Source organism: Pongo pygmaeus, chromosome 12 (genome assembly GCF_028885625.2).
Source record: "Pongo pygmaeus isolate AG05252 chromosome 12, NHGRI_mPonPyg2-v2.0_pri, whole genome shotgun sequence".
In the NCBI taxonomy this organism is placed as follows: Eukaryota; Metazoa; Chordata; class Mammalia; order Primates; family Hominidae; genus Pongo; species Pongo pygmaeus.
Genome location: NC_072385.2, coordinates 23413928 through 23433485, shown reverse-complemented (window position 1 = coordinate 23433485; position 19558 = coordinate 23413928). Strand labels below are relative to the sequence as shown.

Genomic DNA, 19558 nt, shown 5'->3' with positions numbered 1-19558 from the left:
CTAGTGGATTTATCACATTAAGACTGTACCTGGGCCTTTTTCATGATGACTTGGGTCCCAATCCTCGGAGCAGCTGAAAAAACAGCTAGCGCCACCTGTGGCTGCACCCACAATGAAATCAGAGGCCACGTGAGGTTTGCAAGGTGGAGTGGCCTGTAGTTTTAACTCGGGCACTATGGCAATGCAGACCCAAACAAATTGTGCCAGTTCTTGCTGGGTGGCAAAGTATTGTCAGGCTTTGTGGTCACTCCTGATTTCTGTTTGGAAGCACAGTTCTCTTTCTAATGAGAATGGAAAATTGGAAAGGCCTGTAAAATTGGAAAGCCTGTAAAAGGCCGTAGAGTGGAGATATATAAAATGTACGCTCACCCATGTTTTAGGGGTCGACACCATGGACATTTATCTCGCTCACCAAATTCCTCACACATACAGCTCACTCCCTGCGGCCTCGGCCATCTCAGGCACCACAAAATCCTCACTGCTTGAAATTCACTTATGGAGTTCAACAAACAACTTTCTTTAAAAAAAAAAAAGGCAGTAAAATCTCAGAATTTCTGTGCAACGCTTGTAACCTGCCCACTTATTAAATAAACAGAACACCAAACTAACCGAAAGCTACGCAGCTGGCAGGCTGCCCTGGGCAGAGCCCTGCCCGTCTGACAGGTACTACGGTGGCACGGGAGCAGGGCGTGATCATGCTGGAAGAAATGAGAGGTGGTCTCATTCCCTGACTTTCAAACTCTCATCTCAGGAGCCCCCAGTCCTAACACTGTATTCAGCAGCTGGAGTTACCTGGCCATGTAAAAGGACTAGGGAAGGCAGACCATCCTCAACTTCTTCCTGTGTTTCTAGCAGGGAAGGAAGGGAATGGCTTCAGTTCCTCTGCCTCTAAGTAACAAGGCAAAGGCCTCCCTAACGCAGGCAGACAGGATGTGGGGAAGGTCTTGTGTCTTTTCCTAACTCAGAATTTCTGAGTCAGTGGCTCCCAGAGAAAGACTGTCCTCTTAGCACGTGACTCTGAAGACTTCTAGCACCAAAGGCTCGCTAACACCTCCGACCCTGTCTTCAGGTAAAGGGGATGAGAGGCAGAACCCTTCTCCTGACTGGTGCCTGCAGGAGGCAAGAACGAGCATCTGCTATGCCCCAGCCCGATTTCCCCCGTCTCAGCAGGAGAGGGGAGAGGTGAGGGTGCAGATGTTCTGGGCAGGTCAGTGCAGTTTGATGAATGCCTCCAGATCTTCCGGGATGAAGCCCTTGTAAGGGATGTTGTTCTTATCCAGGGCCCGGGCCGCAAGGTACTGCAGGGTCACGTAGTTGAAGGGCTGCATGGTACCCTGGCCAGCAGCTTCTCTTCCAGCAGCTCCTCTTCCAGCAGCTCGTAGGCCGTCTTCTTGAAGGCGTTAGTGGCATCCGTGTGGGCCCCTGCTTCAATCAGGGCATTCACGATGGCCGGGCAGTTGTTCTGGGCTGCTATGTGTAGCGGGGTGTTGTTGTCAAAATCCCTGCTGTCCCGGTTCGCCCCGCAGTCGAACAGCACTTTGACCACGTGCAAGGAGGGGAATCTGCCCACGGGGTAGCGGCCCACGTTTGTGGTATCCTTGTCCACAGCCATCTGCCGAGGGGTAAAGCCGTTCTTGCCCCTGGGTGCGCACTTGAGCAGGCGGTAGATGGTCTGGTGCTTCAGGTGCTCCTGGCTGGGGGTGCACTCCACTTTCTCCAGCGGGTAGAGCAGGTGGAGGATGATGGCCAGCATCTTGTTGAACTGGGCCGAGTCTCTGGGCTCCCTGAGCAGCTGCAGGGCCCATTCCACTTCCCGCACCCCTTTGGTGAGGACCCCCATGAGGTCTGCAAAGCCGATCTGGGTGCCTAGGCTGCTTTTGGCAGCCCGGTCCGGCAGCACATAGGAGAAGAGTTCGGCGAAGGAGAGGAAGCTGCTGGCGGTCATGGGGCTCAGAGGCTCCAGGTTGCTCTGTTCCATGTCCAGGGCGTACTTCCACAAGCGGATGTAGCACTCGATATTGCCCGAGTCGGCGTACACGGCGCCCCTGTAACGGATATAATAGAAAGTGTTGGGGTGCGAGGGACTGAGGATGCGCTCCCGGATCAACAGGGCCTGCATACGCATCTCATCGGGGTCGGTGATCAGCGCCTCCAGCTCCTCGGTGGTGTTGACCTCCCTGGAATAGTCATAGGCCAGGACCAGCTGTGGGGCCTCCGGTTTGGGCAGGTACTCGCCCCGCTGGTGACGCAGCTCCATGGCCAGCCTCTAGTGTTTAAGGGCCCCAAGCAGATTTCCTTTCTTATCCATATACATAGATCCCAGCAATTCCAAGGCTTCCACGGCAGCTTCCCGGCTGGTGGGACAGCAGCTTTGGTAAGATTCCCCGTTCAGTGGTTCCTCAGGAGAGAAGCTGCAGCACGGAGCCCCCTGAGGCTGCGCACACCCCTGGCTGGTGGAGGAGCCTTCTTGGGGCAGCCCAGGCTGAGCCTCTCCCCCTGTGACCTGCTCCTGGCCGGGCTGCTCCTGGATGAGGTACTCCACGATGTTGGTGTCGCCAGTCACGCTGGCCAGGAGCAAAGGGGTCATGCGGTAGCCATCACGTTCCATGCGGGCCTTGTACCCCAGCAGCAGCTGCAGGATCTCCAGGCTGCTGGACTCGGCACAGTCGTGCAGGGCCGTGTTGCCCTTGGCGCTGCGCCAGTTCACCTGGGCGCCCTGCTCCAGCAGGTAGCGGGCGATCTCACCATGGCCCTTGTAGCACGAGATCATGAGGCACGTGTGGCCGTGCCGGTTGGCCACCTCCAGGTTGGCCTGGTGCTCGCCGACCAGGTAGCGCACCACCTCCAGGTGGCCCTCGAAGCAGGCGGCGCGGAGGGGCGTGGAGTTGGTGCGCGCGGTGGTGCGGTTCACAGAGGCCCCGCGGCGCAGCAGGCTCCGCACCAAGTCCAGGTGGCCGGCGCCCACAGCGGTGGCGCGCCCTCGATGGTCTCGCCATCGAAGTGCACCGAGCCACCGGCCTCCACGCTGGCGCCGCACCGGTCCACCAGGTACTCCACCACGTCCAGGTGGCCGTAGCGGGCGGCGATGAGCAGCGGCGTCCCCCCGCCGGCACCTAGCCAGTCAGCTCGTCCCCTTCCTCCCGGCTCCGGCCGTGAGCAGCTTCTGGAGCAGCTGCAGCTTGCAGTCATGGGCGGCGTTGTACACGGCGGTGCGGAGGTCCATGGTTCCGGCCTCCGCCAGGCCATGAGCAGGCCGCAGAGGGAGGGGAGACAGAGGATCAGAGCCCAGACGGGCGGGAGCCAACCTTCACCGTCTCCCTCGCAGCCATCTTAGGGTGTCTAGAGACTTTTAAATATGCAGATTATTGACCTGAGAAACCATTTTGTCTCCAAAGGAACATTTGCAGGCTGTCGTGCAAATCTGCATTTCAGCAACTTTCACATTATGATCTTAGTGAATTCTTGACCAGATAGACTTGAACAGCTGCCACCCATGCTTGGGAAGTCCCTTTACTCGAGAAGAGAAAATAGCTCATTTGTTTGCAATTCTTTCCTGAAAGTATATAAGGGCAATTTTCTACGTTGTGAACTAGTATCAGAGCAACATTTTCCCTGAAAGATCATAGCTCATTATACTATTTAGGAACAAACAAAAATATATACAAACATTTTTTGGGGAGTTTTATAATTTGTGCCCAGAAGGGACAAGTTTCTTTTCAGATTAAGTTTTAAAAAATGTTCCTTTATTCAAGCTGATATGGAGCTTATAACTGAGAAAACCTCCCTCTGAAATTAGAATGCCTTACATTTGTATAACATTTTATACTTTTCAAAGTGCTTTCAGGCACATTATTTCATTTGATCTTCAAAACAGCTCAGTGAGACAGGTAAAGTGGGTGTTTTTATTCATCACTTTTTAGATAAGGAAATAGGTTCAGACTACAGATATTATCTGAGTATCTACTAACTTCATTGTATTGTGCTAGGTGTCATAGAGGATAAAATAACATGTATTCCTAAAAGAAGAATCTTGGTTTTAGATAAGACATAACAACACAAAGCTAAATAATACATAACCATGCAATATGGTCAAAAGATGACAAAAGACAATATATGGTGAAAGTATTAGAAGCACAAGCAAACTGTGTTCTGGCAGATTAAGGGAGACTTCTTAAAGCAGGTGCCACCCGAATATATATGCCTGGAAGGAGGTTTGGAATTTGTGGAATATTTACTCTTTGGCATCAAAATCACCTCCTCATATAACCTTAGAATATAAGAGATTTTGGCATTCATCTAGTTTGTTCTGATACTCGATGTTGGCACTCCCTATGGCCCCCTAAGCAAAGATGTTGGAATAGCTGTGAGTCTTAACAGTTCTATCTACACGCAGCAGCAATCTCCGTTTCCCTAATTCCACCCTTTGTTGACCAGAGTAAAACAAGACTAATCTATATTCTCTTTCTGTGGAAAGCCTGTAATATGTCTGTAGTCAGCATGATAGCTTGATCTGCCTTTAGTCTTTTCTTCTTTTCATTTAATCTTAAAGCTTCTGGAGATACAGTCATTATTTTACTGCTGGGCCCTTATTTTATTTATCCAAATTATCTATAACTTTGGCCATCCCGAATTGATACACTATTGTAGATATGCAGATTTGAATGAGGCTCTAAAAACTATTGTTATCTTTTTAATTCACTGCCAGCATGTCTGTTAATACTGCTAGTTGTGAACATTTCTCAATATAAAGTAACTTTTTTGTAAAAGTTGCATAATTAATATGCCTGGAATGAGTTATGAATGTCTTCCTAAAGAAAAAAGGCCACCTTCATTGTGATGGCTTTTTTCTTTTTCTTTTGTATTTTTGTTAAGCCATTCATGATCTATGCATGCCTGCACAGATGATACTTGCTTAAGGAACTAACACCAAAGCTCTAATATAGTAATAATTTTTGGTATTTTGTTTCTCATTTTTATTACTGGGAAAGTAAAAATTAATCACTCATGTAAATTAATAATCCATTACTGACCTCTGGTGTGTAACGATGAAATTGCTTACTGGATGAACTAGTGGATGCTTAGGAAGAGTTTTATGTTTTAATATAAGAACATTTTTCTCCAAGCAAAGAAGCTTCCTAGGCTATAATTACAAATGTGGAAATTGGGAAACGTAACACTAAACTAACTGAATGTAGAGAATGTATCTACGGTAGTTTTTTTAAATTATTATACTTTAAGTTTTAGGGTACATGTGCACAATGTGCAGGTTAGTTACATATGTATACATGTGTCATGCTGGTGTGCTGCACCCATTAACTCATCATTTAGCATTAGGTATATCTCCTAATGCTATCCCTCCCACCTCCCCCCACCCCACAACAGTCCACAGAGTGTGATGTTCCCCTTCCTGTGTCCATGTGTTCTCATTGTTCAATTCCCACCTATGAGTGAGAACATGTGGTGTTTGGTTTTTTGTCCTTGCCATAGTTTACTGAGAATGATGATTTCCAATTTCATCCATGTCCCTACAAAGGACATGAACTCATCATTTTTTGTGGCTGCATAGTATTCCATGGTGTATATGTGCCACATTTTCTTAATCCAGTCTATCATTGTTGGACATTTGGGTTGGTTCCAAGTCTTTGCTATTGTGAATAGTGCCGCAATAAACATACGTGTGCATGTGTCTTTATAGCAGCATGATTTATAGTCCTTTGGGTATATACCCAGTAATGGGATAGCTGGGTCAAATGGTATTTCTAGTTCTAGATCCCTGAGGAATCGCCACACTGACTTCCACAAGGGTTGAACTAGTTTACAGTCCCACCAACAGTGTAAAAGTGTTCCTATTTCTCCACATCCTCTGCAGCACCTGTTGTTTCCTGACTTCTTAATGATTGCCATTCTAACTGGTGTGAGATGGTATCTCACTGTGGTTTTGATTTGCATTTCTCTGATGGCCAGTGATGGTGAGCATTTTTTCATGTGTTTTTTGGCTGCATAAATGTCTTCTTTTGAGAAGTGTCTGTTCATGTCCTTCGCCCACTTTTTGATGGGGTTGTTTGTTGTTTTCTTGTAAATTTGTTTGAGTTCATTGTAGATTCTGGATATTAGCCCTTTGTCAGATGAGTAGGTTGCGAAAATTTTCTCCCATTTTGTAGGTTGCCTGTTCACTGTGATGGTAGTTTCTTTTGCTGTGCAGAAGCTCTTGAGTTTAATTAGATCCCATTTGTCAATTTTGGCTTTTGTTGCCATTGCTTTTGGTGTTTTAGACATGAAGTCCTTGTCCATGCCTATGTCCTGAATGGTAATGCCTAGGTTTTCTTCTAGGGTTTTTATGGTTTTAGGTCTAACATTTAAGTATTTAATCCATTTTGAATTAATTTTTGTATGCAGTGTAAGGAAGGGATCCAGTTTCAGCTTTCTACATATGGCTAGCCAGTTTTCCCAGCACCATTTATTAAATAGGGAATCCTTTCCCCATGGCTTATTTTTCTCAGGTTTGTCAAAGATCAGATAGTTATAGATATGCAGCGTTATTTCTGATGGCGGTGTTCTGTTCCATTGATCTATATCTCTGTTTTGGTACCAGTACCATGCTGTTTGGTTACTGTAGCCTTGTAGTATAGTTTGAAGTCAGGTAGTGTGATGCCTCCAGCTTTGTTCTTTTGGCTTAGGATTGACTTGGCGATGTGGGCTCTTTTTTGGTTCCATATGAACTTTAAAGTAGTTTTTTCCAATTCTGTGAAGAAAGTCATTGGTAGCTTGATGGGGATGGCATTGAATCTATAAATTACCTTGGGCAGTATGGCCATTTTCACAGTATTGATTCTTCCTACCCATGAGCATGGAATGTTCTTCCATTTCTTTGTATCCTTTTTTATTTCATTGAGCAGTGGTTTGTAGTTCTCCTTGAAAAGGTCCTTCATGTCCCTTGTAAGTTGGATTCCTAGGTATTTTATTCTTTTTGAAGCAATTGTGAATGGGAGTTGACTCATGATTTGGCTCTCTGTTTGTCTATTATTGGTGTATAAGAATGCTTGTGATTTTTGTACATTGATTTTGTATCCTGAGACTTTGCTGAAGTTGCTTATCAGCTTAAGGAGATTTTGGGCTGAGACAATGAGATTTTCTAAATGTACAATCATGTCATCGGCAAACAGGGACAATTTTACTTCCTCTTTTCCTAATTGAATACACTTTATTTCCTTCTCCTGCCTAACTGCCCTGGCCAGAACTTCCAACACTGTGTTGAATAGGAGTGACGAGAGGGGGCATCCCTGTCTTGTGTCAGTTTTCAAAGGGAATGCTTCCACTTTTTGCCCATTCAGTAAGATATTGGCTGTGGGTTTGTCATAGATAGCTCTTATTATTTTTAGATACGTCCCATCAATACCTAATTTATTGAGAGTTTTTAGCATGAAGGGTTGTTGAATTTTGTCAAAGGCCTTTTCTGCATCTATTGAGATAATCAGGTGATTTTTGTCTTTGGTCCTATTTATATGCTGGATTAGATTTATTGATTTGCATATGTTGAACCAGGCTTGCATCCCAGGGATGAAGCCCACTTGATCATGGTGGATAAGCTTTTTGATGTGCTGCTGGATTCTGTTTGCCAGTATTTTATTGAGGATTTTTGCATCAATGTTCATCAAGGATATTGGTCTAAAATTCTCTTTTTTGGTTGTGTCTCTGCCCGGCTTTGGTATTAGGATGATGCTGGCCTCATAAAATGAGTTAGGGAGGATTCCCTCTTTTTCTGTTGATTGGAATAGTTTCAGAAGGAATGGTACCAGCTCCTCCTTGTACCTCTGGTAGAATTCGGCTGTGAATCCATCTGGTCCTGGACTCTTTTTGGTTGGTAAGCTATTGATTATTGCCACAATTTCAGAGCCTGTTATTGGTCTATTCAGAGATTCAACTTCTTCCTGGTTTAGTGTTGGGAGGGTGTATGTGTCGAGGAATTTATCCATTTCTTCTAGATTTTCCAGTTTATTTGCGTAGAGGTGTTTGTAGTACTCTCTGATGGTAGTTTGTATTTCTGTGGGATCGGTGGTGATATCCCCTTTGTCATTTTTTATTGCATCTATTTGATTCTTCTCTCTTTTCTTCTTTATTAGTCTTGCTAGCAGTCTATCAATTTTGTTGATCATTTCAAAAAACCAGCTCCTGGATTCATTAATTTTTTGAACGGTTTTTTGTGTCTCTATTTCCTTCAGTTCTGCTCTGATTTTAGTTATTTCTTGCCTTCTGCTAGCTTTTGAAAGTGTTTGCTCTTGCTTTTCTAGCTCTTTTAATTGTGACATTAGGGTATCAATTTTGGATCTTTCCTGCTTTCTCTTGTGGGCATTTAGTGCTATAAATTTCCCTCTACACACTGCTTTGAATGTGTCCCAGAGATTCTGGTATGTTGTGTCTTTGTTCTCATTGGTTTCAAAGAACATCTTTATTTCTGCCTTCATTTCGTTATGTACCCAGTAGTCATTCAGGAGCAGGTTGTTCAGTTTCCATGCAGTTGAGTGGTTTTGGGTGAGTTTCTTAATCCTGAGTTCTAGTTTGATTGCACTGTGGTCTGAGAGACAGTTTGTTATAATTTCTGTTCTTTTACATTTACTGAGGAGAGCTTTACTTCCAACTACGTGGTCAATTTTGGAATAGGTGTGGTGTGGTGCTGAAAAAAATGTATATTCTGTTGATTTGGGGTGGAGAGTTCTGTAGATGTCTATTAGGTCCGCTTGGTGCAGAGCCGAGTTCAATTCCTGGATATCCTTGTTAACTTTCTGTCTCATTGATCTGTCTAATGTTGACAGTGGGGTGTTAAAGTCTCCCATTATTATTGTGTAGGAGTCTAAGTCTCTTTTTAGGTCACTCAGGACTTGCTTTATAAATCTGGGTGCTCCTGTATTGGGTACATATATATTTAGGATAGTTAGCTCTTCTTGAATTGATCCCTTTACCATTATGTAATGGCCTTCTTTGTCTCTTTTGATCTTTGTTGGTTTAAAGTCTGTTTTATCAAGACTAGGATTGCAACCCCTGCCTTTTTTTGTTTTCCATTTGCTTGGTAGATCTTCCTCCATCTTTTTATTTTGAGCCTATGTGTGTCTCTGCACGTGAGAGGGGTTTCCTGAATACAGCACACTGATGGGTCTTGAGTCTTTATCCAATTTGCCAGTCTGTGTCTTTTAATTGGAGCATTTAGTCCATTTACAGTTAAAGTTAATATTGTTATGTGTGAATTTGATCCTGTCATTATGATGTTAGCTGCTTATTTTGCTCGTTAGTTGATGCAGTTTCTTCGTAGCCTCGATGGTCTTTACAATTTGGTATGATTTTGCAGTGGCTGGTACCAGTTGTTCCTTTCCATGTTTAGTGCTTCCTTCAGGAGCTCTTTTAGGGCAGGCCTGGTGGTGACAAAATCTTTTAGCATTTGCTTGTCTGTAAAGTGTTTTATTTCTCCATCACTTATGAAGATTAATTTGGTTGGATATGAAATTCTGGGTTGAAAATTCTTTTCTTTAAGAATGTTGAATATTGGCCCCCACTCTCTTCTGGCTTGTAGAGTTTCTGCCGAGAGATCCGTTGTTAGTCTGACAGGCTTCCCTTTGTGGGTAACCCGACCTTTCTCTCTGGCTGCCCTTAACATTTTTTCCTTTATTTCAACTTTGGTGAATCTGACAATTATGTGTCTTGGAGTTGCTCTTCTCGAGGAGTATCTTTGTGGTGTTCTCTGTATTTCCTGAATCTGAATGTTGGCCTGCCTTGCTAGATTGGGGAAGTTCTCCTGGGTAATATCCTGCAGAGTGTTTTTCAACTTGGTTCCATTCTCCCCATCAGTTTCAGGTACACCAATCAGACGTAGATTTAGTCTTTTCACATAGTCCCATATTTCTTGGAGGCTTTTTTCATTTCTTTTTATTCTTTTTTCTCTAAACTTCCCTTCTCGCTTAATTTCATTCATTTCATCTTCTATCACTGATACCCCTTCTTCCAGTTGATCGCATCAGCTCCTGAGGCTTCTGCATTATTCACGTAGTTCTCGAGCCTTGGCTTTCATCTCCATCATCTCCTTTAATTACTTCTCTGTACTGGTTATTCTAGTTATACATTCATCTACATTTTTTTCAAAGTTTTTAACTTCTTTGCTTTGGTTTGAATTTCCTCCTGTAGCTCGGAGTAGTTTGATCATCTGAAGCCTTCTTCTCTCAGCTTGTCAAAGTCATTCTCCATCCAGCTTTTTTCCGTTGCTGGTGAGGAACTGCGTTCCTTTGGAGGAGGAGAGGCTTTCTGACTTTTAGAGTTTCCAGTTTTTCTGCCCTGTTTTTTCCCCATCTTTGTGGTTTTAACTACTTTTGGTCTTTGATGATGGTGATGTACAGATGGGTTTTTGGTGTGGATGTCCTTTCTCTTTGTTAGTTTTCCTTCTAACAGACAGGACCCTCAGCTGCAGCTCTGTTGGATTTTGCTAGAGGTCCACTCAAGACCCTGTTTGCTTGGGTTACAGCAGCGGTGGCTACAGAACAGCGGATTTTCATGAACCGCAAATGCTGCTGTCTGATAGTTCCTCTGGAAATTTTGTCTCAGAGGAGTACCTGGCCATGTGAGGTGTCAGTCTGCTCCTACTGGGGGGTGCCTCCTAGTTAGGCTGCTTGGGGATCAGGGTTCAGGGACCCACTTGAGGAGGCAGTCTGCCCATTCTCAGATCTCTAGCTGCGTGCTGGGAGAACCACTGCTCTCTTCAATGCTGTCAGACAGGGACATTTAAGTCTGCAGAGGTTACTGCTGTCTTTTTGTCTGTGCCCTGCCACCAGAAGTGGAGCCTACAGAGGCAGGCAGGCCTCCTTGAGCTGTCCCGGGCTCCACCCAGTTCGAGCTTCCCAGCTGCTTTGTTTACCTAAGCAAGCCTTGGCAATGGCGGGCGTCCATCCCCCAGCCTCGCTGCCACCTTGCAGTTTGATCTCAGACTGCTGTGCTAGCAATGAGTGAGACTCCATGGGCATAGGACCCTCCGAGCTAAGTGCAGGATATAATCTCCTGGTGCGCCATTTTTTAAGCCCATCGGAAAAGCGCAGTATTAGGGTGGAAGTGACCCGATTTTCCAGGTGCCGTCTGTCACCCCTTTCTTTGACTAGGAAAGGGAACTCCCTGACCCCTTGCACTCCCCAAGTGAGGCAATGCCTCGCCCTGCTTCAGCTCGCTCACTGTGCGCTGCACCCACTGTCCTGTGCCCACCTTCTGGCACTCCCTAGTGAGATGAACCCGGTACCTCAGATGGAAATGCAGAAATCACCCGTCTTCTGCCTCGCTCACACTGGGAGCTATAGACCGGAGCTGTTCCTATTTGGCCATCTTGGCTGCCCTCTCTATCTACGGTAGTTTATAGTAGTGGGTAAGTAAAAAAGGAAAAGAGAACAACTGACACTAGAACTGCCCCATTCAAAAATGTTTTTTTACAATTCAGCCAGCTTTTAAGAAACTAAACACAGTGAGTTGAGAAAGAACGATCTACGCTCCCTCACTTGACTATATTTGAATTGGACTTTAAAAAAAGAGGCTGTTTTGAATTTCTCTGAGTCACCTCCTCAGGTGGTAGATGTGTTTTCATTGCCTGCCACTCCCCAAAGTGCCTCTCCATTTACTTCAGACACAAGGTCCCAAAGTCATAATTTTCTAGTCTTATTTGCTCATCTTTGTTATCTTGTAATTTTCTAAAGCCATACCATATTTCTGCTTTATAATTCAAAGGCCTAATATTTGTTAGGCTGGTTCTTGATTCCAGTTTCTCATTCTCCTTCCTATTTTCAGTATGTGTCCTTCCCTCGCACTCTATGCTCAAGCCAAATGATCTATGTAGCATTTCCCCCATTGGCACCTTCTGAGCAGAGGTACTGCAGAGTGCACAGATAGGGCTGGAATGAGTCAGTCACTTTGCAGACAGAGGTGTAAGCCATGCAGGTTTAGGCCTCTACTGCCACCAGCGACCCTATTGCTGGCCTAATACCTCCTGTAGCTGTGCTCATAGAACCTTAGAAATTCATTACCTGTTGAGGGAGTATCGCTGGGCCAGTCGTCAATGAATCCTGATTCCAATTTAATCCTGGTGCTGCCCCTGACTTGTTATGGGACTTTCTGCAATTCAGTTCAACTCCTAGGCTATGAGACTTCTATTTTCTAGTCTCATAGTGTGACTAGATTAGACAATTTCTGATATCCTTTGTAGTACTCCAATTCTACAACTCTGTGCATGTGGATTCAGGAGGCTAGCTCAAACCCTGTGTTCTTCACTTCTTGCAATGCTCTCTCAATTCCCTTCTTCTTCCATCCTCTAGTTTGTCCAGATGTTACTGTACTTGTGTATTTCCTATGTATACTAAACTATTATATGGACTACACTCTACTGTATCTATTTGTCTATCTTTTTTCCTTCATTGAACTGAGATATGGTCGGCTGTTACTAGCTATCAATGGAGTGAATGAGAAAAGAATGCATATCTTGTCTTTATCCTGCAGGTCTGTCTCTGCCACATATTTCTGAGGAGATCCTGGGCCTGGGAAAATTTGGAGTCAACATTGACCTTTTATCCTGATTCTATAAACCAGATCACATGTAAGAATGTTGCCTCTTAAAAATTCTCAAAAGTGATGAATAGCTATAGTCCACGCTAAAGGAAAATGGAGAACACCAGGTTGTTAGTGAGAGCGGAATCACTCTAAGTTATGGAGTGAGAAGTTTTATTAGGCTGGTGCAAAAGTAATTTGTGGTTTTTGACCTCAATTTTAATGGCAAAAAGTGCAATTACTTTTCCTCCAACCGATAGTTCCCAGAGTCAGGTAGACTAGGAAGAGGCATTCAGAAAGCAGAGACTGGGGAGGTGGAGAAGAGTTAGTGAAATGATTTGAGTTTGGAGACAATGGGGTGAAGGCTCAGGGAAAGTTCCACACACTTGGAGTGGCCATAGGAAAGCATTAAAACTCAGAATTTAATTTGACTAAATTTGTTTGCCAATTCAACTCTCAATTTCTAATTTTCAGTAAATTTTTCTATCCTCACAAATGCTTTACATGGGTAGGTTGTTGTGGAAAACAGTAAAAGTGATAACATTCTATCTGTGTCAATGGTTCTTGATCTTCAGGACACTTTAGAATCACTTTGGGAACCTTTGAAATCTGGATGCTGATGTCAGACTCCTGAGTGATTACAACAGAATCTCTGCAGATGGGACCCAGGAATCGGTATATCTTAAAAGATCCCATGTGAATCCAATATGCAGCTTGCTTTGGAATGAGTTATTGTGAAACAATAGACTACAGTGATCAATGTGAACTTGTCTGAGAGACTCCTCGGCAATCATGTTTGCTTGTTCTTTAATCAGTTCTATTTCACATTATTGGAAACAACTATTTTAATTTTATAAGCCTCCACTTTTCTCAAAGCTTCCACCTCCAATGCCATGTATACTCTCAACTAATGACTTCCCTTCTACCTTTTGGAGATAATTGGAGCTCAACATGAAAAATTTCTTCATTTCTTGTCACCAAATCCGTAAATGTGTTTTTTTCTGAATTACGTTTCACTAGTGCCTTTCTATCAATATTTGACCATCCAAAGTCATCCATCTCTAGAAAGTAACAATACAGAAATATAGGGTGTGTGTTTGTTGGAAATAAAATAACACTAACAAAGACCTCTCTGAACCAACATAGAAAACAGAACACAGTTTATTACTACATGAACATGGTCAGATTTCTATGCATGTAGGTACTACAAAAGTGACTAAAATGTCTAGACAGACTTTCACATAATTTATTTAGCAAAGCAGAAGTAAGAATAACTTCTCATCTCCTCAAGAGACAAAGGGCTACATCCTAAGATAGTCCTCTTGTGAAAAACTCCCAAGTAAGTTTTGGAGGCATTTGTTTACGATTCCAAGGGTCAGAAAGTCCCCATTCTTCCATTGCAAAATAAAAAGTGTAAACCTGTTATTTGGACCTATTAAGATTTCAAGGAAATACTCTAAGGAAGACAGGATGGAGAGATAGTGACCTCCAACCTCAAAAAAGTCATCATTTTACCCTTATGGTATGCTTTGCTTGGTATATGCATATGTATTTCTTAGCTTTGTGAAGTGAAAGAACCTAGAAGCAATGACACCCTAGTAGAACACCTAGCCTCTAGACCTTTGTATCCAAACACTATTACTCCATGAAAGAAACCCATGCTCTTTGGGGAAATGATTAATTTTTAGAATAGGGAAAAATGGTTAATTCCTCTGTCTACAGAGGAAGGCTGCCTCATGTGGATTGAAGCCACAACTGAGTAAGGGCTTCAGTGCATGTAGGGGACCAACGTGGGGTGTCAGAATCAAAACAAGGTGAGGGAGAATCCAGATAGAAGTATTATCCATCACCTGGTGTTTAAACCCAACAGGCTAGTGGGAAGAGAACACCCATGTAAGGCAGTGGCACAGGATGGGATATAAAAGATTTGCATGTAGAAGAGTCAGATCATTGTGGGATTTTCTAGTCTAAATAGAATGAAAGGGGCATCTGTACAGAAGGGCTCCAAGGTGCCAGGTATCGAAGCCAAAGAACAGGAGAAGGAGTCCACACAGAAGTGGTGGAAGAACCCAAGCAGGATGAAAAGGGCATCGCCGCAGTGACGTAGCATGGTTGGAGTGTCAGCCTGACTGAGCAGGGTGGGGTGAGCACCCATGTGGATTTAACCCAGGAAGGATGAGAAGAGTATCTATGTGAAATGGATGATAATCTAGGGAGTAGGTCAGAGCCCAGAGATGGCATCCAAGAATGACGGAGGCCAAGCATGAGGTGTTGGAGTCAGAGTAGAGTGAAGAGGGTAACTACACACAGGGGTAGCTTAATGTAGAGTGCCAGGGTCTTGAATGGGGTCTGAGGATTAGACAGTAACAGGGTGTTAGTGGGAATACAACCAATGCTGATAGTTGTGTTGCGAACATGTAGGAGAAACCTGTTTGTAAGGAATAAACCCCAAAATATTTGGTGGTAATTGGGAATCAGGTCAGTAACTTATTCTCTATTGTTTCAAGAAATTTCTTTTTGTATTTTACTTGCAAATTTTGTCTAAAGCTCAATATATAAATATATATACTTTTATGAACCGGCAAATAGCAAATTCATTCTTAGGTATATTCTCAATAGAAATGTACATGTACTGAAAATCTTCCTGTTTGGATATTTGAAAGGAACCACCACATTCCACAGAACATATTTATGTGGGGCTTTTATTTAAAGGCAAAGGCTATGGTGCAGCAAGTGAAAGAGAGTGCAGGCATGGACTGGGAGTCTGAAAGACATCCCATGTTGACAGCTACCCACGGCTCCCAGTATTCACAGACACAGTGTGTGCATTCTGTCTCCAGTGTGAACCACCAGGATTCTGTGCTGGGAGTCATGCTTTCAGGAGGGCTTGGAGGAGAAATTCTCAACAAGGCTTTTGTGTCTCCTTGTCCATGTAATCAAGCTAGGTTTGTCAAACCAATTAGGCCAGTTGTAACCCATCAGTGAAAAACTGACCCTGTAGGTTACCAGGAGGCATTTCTTGACTTTAAATCGTACATGATAAATCTCATTGCAGTTATCTTCACCAAGAGTAAAAAATCCAGATATCTAGGTTAAAAGACAGAGCTTTTTCTGTTCAGCTATAAATCTGCACATATTTTTACTAAAAAAAGAATATTTAAAGCATCATATTCATAATAACACTAACTGAAGCCAACCCGAATACATCTATTAGGAGAGGAAATAACAAATAAATTGTGATGTATTTCTATATGGTATACTATGGAACAACGAATAAATATACATTATTGTTACATAAAATAACATAGATCAATATGGCAAATAATGTACTGATATTCCCTTTGTATAAAGTTCAACACCCAGGCAAAACCAATCTCTTGTGTGAGAAATTAGGATATTAGTTGCCTTTGGGATATTAAAAAAGAGTAATAGGCCAGGCATGGTGACTCATGACTGTAATCTCAGCACTTTAGGAGGCTGAGGTGGGCAAATTTCTTGATGCCAGGAGTTCACGATCAGCCGGGCCAACATGGCAAAATCCTGTCTCTACTAAAATTACAAAAATTAGCTGGGCATTGTGGTGAGTGCCTGTAATCCTAGCTACTTGGGAGGCTGAGGCATGAGAATTGCTTGAAGCCAGGCAGTGGAGGTTGCAGTGAGCTGAGATCACGCCACTGCACTCCAGCCTGAGCAACAGAATGAGACTCTGTCTCAAATTTAAAAAAGAGTAAGGATTGATAGTGAATATAAACAAGGTGAGAGTTGCTGGTTATATTTTATTTCCTCTCTTAGCCGATAGTTAAATGACTGTGTTAACAATGTAAAAATTCATCAAGCTTAAAATTTGTTCTTAGATGTGCATATGTAATATTTCAATAAAAGTGATTTCTAAAATATTTTATATAGGAGTGCACACATACACACACACATGTGCACATACACACTCAAAATTTATACCGGCTTTTGGAGTCTTCTCAACTTATCCATTTAACTTAGCACTGAGTAGGTAGTGACATTACAGCACGTGTTTCTTTATTCTCTACCTTTTAAAGTTTTCTTCTATAATTTCTGTATTTGTTTTTCATTTTTCATGTTTTATCTCTTGATGACTCATTTAGATGGATATCACAACTTATGAATTCAAATTCCATTTCAGTTAATGTTTCCCTCACATTTTTCATCTTTTTATATATTTTTAAATTTATTTTATGAAAATAGCTGAGGTTGATCCTCAAATTCAATTTGAAGGCAAAGGATGTTCATGCACAAAGTACTAGGCAGTTACTTTAAAAAATGAGACAGATTTCAGTCTTGTAATGTACAAGTGTTGTAATGTAAAAAATATCACATTATCTTTATTTTTTTATTTTTTATTTTTTGAGACAGAGTCTCGCTCTGTCACCAGGCTGGAGTGCAGTGGCGTGATCTCAGCTCACTTCAACCTCTGCCTCCTGGGTTCAAGTGATTCCCCTGCCTCAGCCTCCCAAGTGGCTGGGACTACAGGCACACATCACCATGCCCAGCTAGTTTTTTGTATTTTAGTAGAGATAGGGTTTCACTATGTTGGCCAGGATGGTCTTGATCTCCTGACCTCGTGATCCACCTGCCTTGGCCTCCCAAAGTACTGGGATTACAGGTGTGAGCCACTGCACCTGACCTATATTTTTAGGTTGAAAAACAGTACAATTTATGTAGTACAAGACGTTTAAAAATATCTCTCCTTGTGTATGTGGTCTGTGTGTCTTAAAAAAGTGCAGGCAAGTGTATTTCTAGAAACATTCTTTATTAGTTGGGTGCAGTGGGTTGCAGGTAACAGAAGACATTCTTATAGTGACTTAAGCAATAAAGTTATCCAATTTTTCTACATAACAAGACCTCTGGAAATGGAGAGTACCAGATTCCCTGCAGCAGCTCGACAATGTCAATCACCCAACTTCTTTCTGTTCTGCCACCACAGTACATTGCATTTTCATTCTGTGTAATTCCTCACAGTTATAAGATCACACACAACTAACACAACTTAAATAATTATGTCTTTAAACAATAAAACCAAAGAAAGAAAAAATTTCATATATTTGGCCATCATTTTCAGTAGAGGTCAAAATCCTACTACCAAGCTCCCTCCTTTGGCATTCTTCCTAAATACATTCTATTAGCTGGAAACAGGACAAATGTTCATCTCTAAATCAATCACAAGCAGAGGGAATTACATTAACATTTGTATTAGTTTGCTTTTGCTCCAATAATGCTTAAGAAACATGACAAGAAGTTAATGACTGATAACAACAAGCATTTACTCCTTGCTCATGAGTTTTGTGAATTGGTTGCAGTTCTACCTTAGACTACAGATGAGATTCAGGTGTGCTCCAGGAGTCTCTCATTCCTGGACCCATGTTGAAGGACACAGACTACTTAGGGCATTTGATTTTTATAATGCTGAGCAAGAGTTGAAGAGGAGAAGCTTCTTTAAAGTTCTGCTTAGTTACTTCTATTACTATTAACCTACCCAAATTCTACTGGGTAGAGCAGTCACATAGCCAAGCCCAAAGTCAGTGATACAGGGAAATATTCTCTTTCCTCATTAAAACATGGTAAGGATGGGGATGGAACAAGAATCATCTTTTTTAATTATTTTTTTCTGAGACAGAGTCTCGCTCTGTCATCCAGGCTGGAGTGCAGTGGCACAATCTTGGCTCACTGCATTCTTCGCCTCCTGGGTTCAAGTGATTCTCACACCTCAGGCTCCCAAGTAGCTGGGATTACAGGTGCACACCAGCATGCCCAGCTAATTTTTTGTATTTTTAGTAGAGAGCGGTTTTGCCATGTTGCCCAGGCCAGTCTTGAACTCCTGAGCTCTGGCAATCTGGCTGCCTCAGTTTCCCAAAGTGCTAGGATTACAGGCGTGAGACACTGCAGCTGGCCAGAGAACAAAGAATTATGAACACACAATAAAATCTACCACAATATTCGTGGCCTAGACCAGTCATGGCTCATCCTCTCAGATTGGGAGAGGAATCCATCGTCTGTGAACTTGTTGCAACAATACAAACATAAACAATCTATGGTCATTGTAAACAAGAAATAAGGAATTGTGGCTATTGAGTAGACAACAGTTCAATGTTGACTTCTCACTATTTAAACAAATGAGACTTTTTTTCTAATTGAGAAAACACACAAACTTGAAGAAACAACTCCAATATTGATGAAAATAGCAGTGATTTATTTATTCACTAAATATTTTAATTCAACGATTTGGAAAGAGAGTTTTTAATCTTCCACAATTCTACCTTATTTTAAAAAGGCTGCAATTTATATATATGGGACATTCATGTCACAGTATATCAGACAACTCTCTGACACCTTGGGTGCCCAGTTTTCTTTCAGACAGGACATCAATATTTATCCTCTTTTAATTCTGGCCCATCCACTGGCACAGACTGGTCCCTTATGTTACTATGGTGAGCTAGTGATACAGGAAGAGAAACATTGCTGATCTGTGAAACTGGACAATAATGTAATCTGTCTTGGTATTTAAACCACAGTAGATACCATGTTTAATTGAGTTTATGAAATGACATCTTGTTCAGGGCAAGGATCAATTTTGAAGAGGAGTTGTACTTAATGCTAAATTAAGTGCCCAAGTTAAAGCTAAACTGATACACACACAAGTCAGTAATTTCAGAACTATGGCTGGCAAATAAATCACAAATTGACTTCTTTGAGCACACTGCAGGAAATACTTTGTGTGACATTATATGGCACTAATTGTAAAAGCCAAATCTGACTTCTTTCCAATTATATGTCCAAAAATCATAACTGAGAATTCTCTGTCTTTGGATTTTCTGACATTCTTTCCTTAGTATTAAGGTAATGAATGGCTTCAAAGCTAAAGTTATGGGAAATGCAAGAGCTTATCCAATACTTAATATCTGAATCTTAGGGTTTATCAACTGTAGCATATCTAAAGACACAAAACCCACCTTCGCTGATTTCCTGGATG

The 19558-nt window shown here is 42.5% G+C and overlaps 1 pseudogene; it reads right to left on the bottom strand.

Moving 5' to 3' along the window:
• Positions 1–1208: 1208 nt before the first annotated feature.
• Positions 1209–3223, bottom strand: LOC129030719 (protein fem-1 homolog A-like; annotated as a pseudogene).
• Between the last annotated feature and the right edge of the window lie 16335 nt (positions 3224–19558).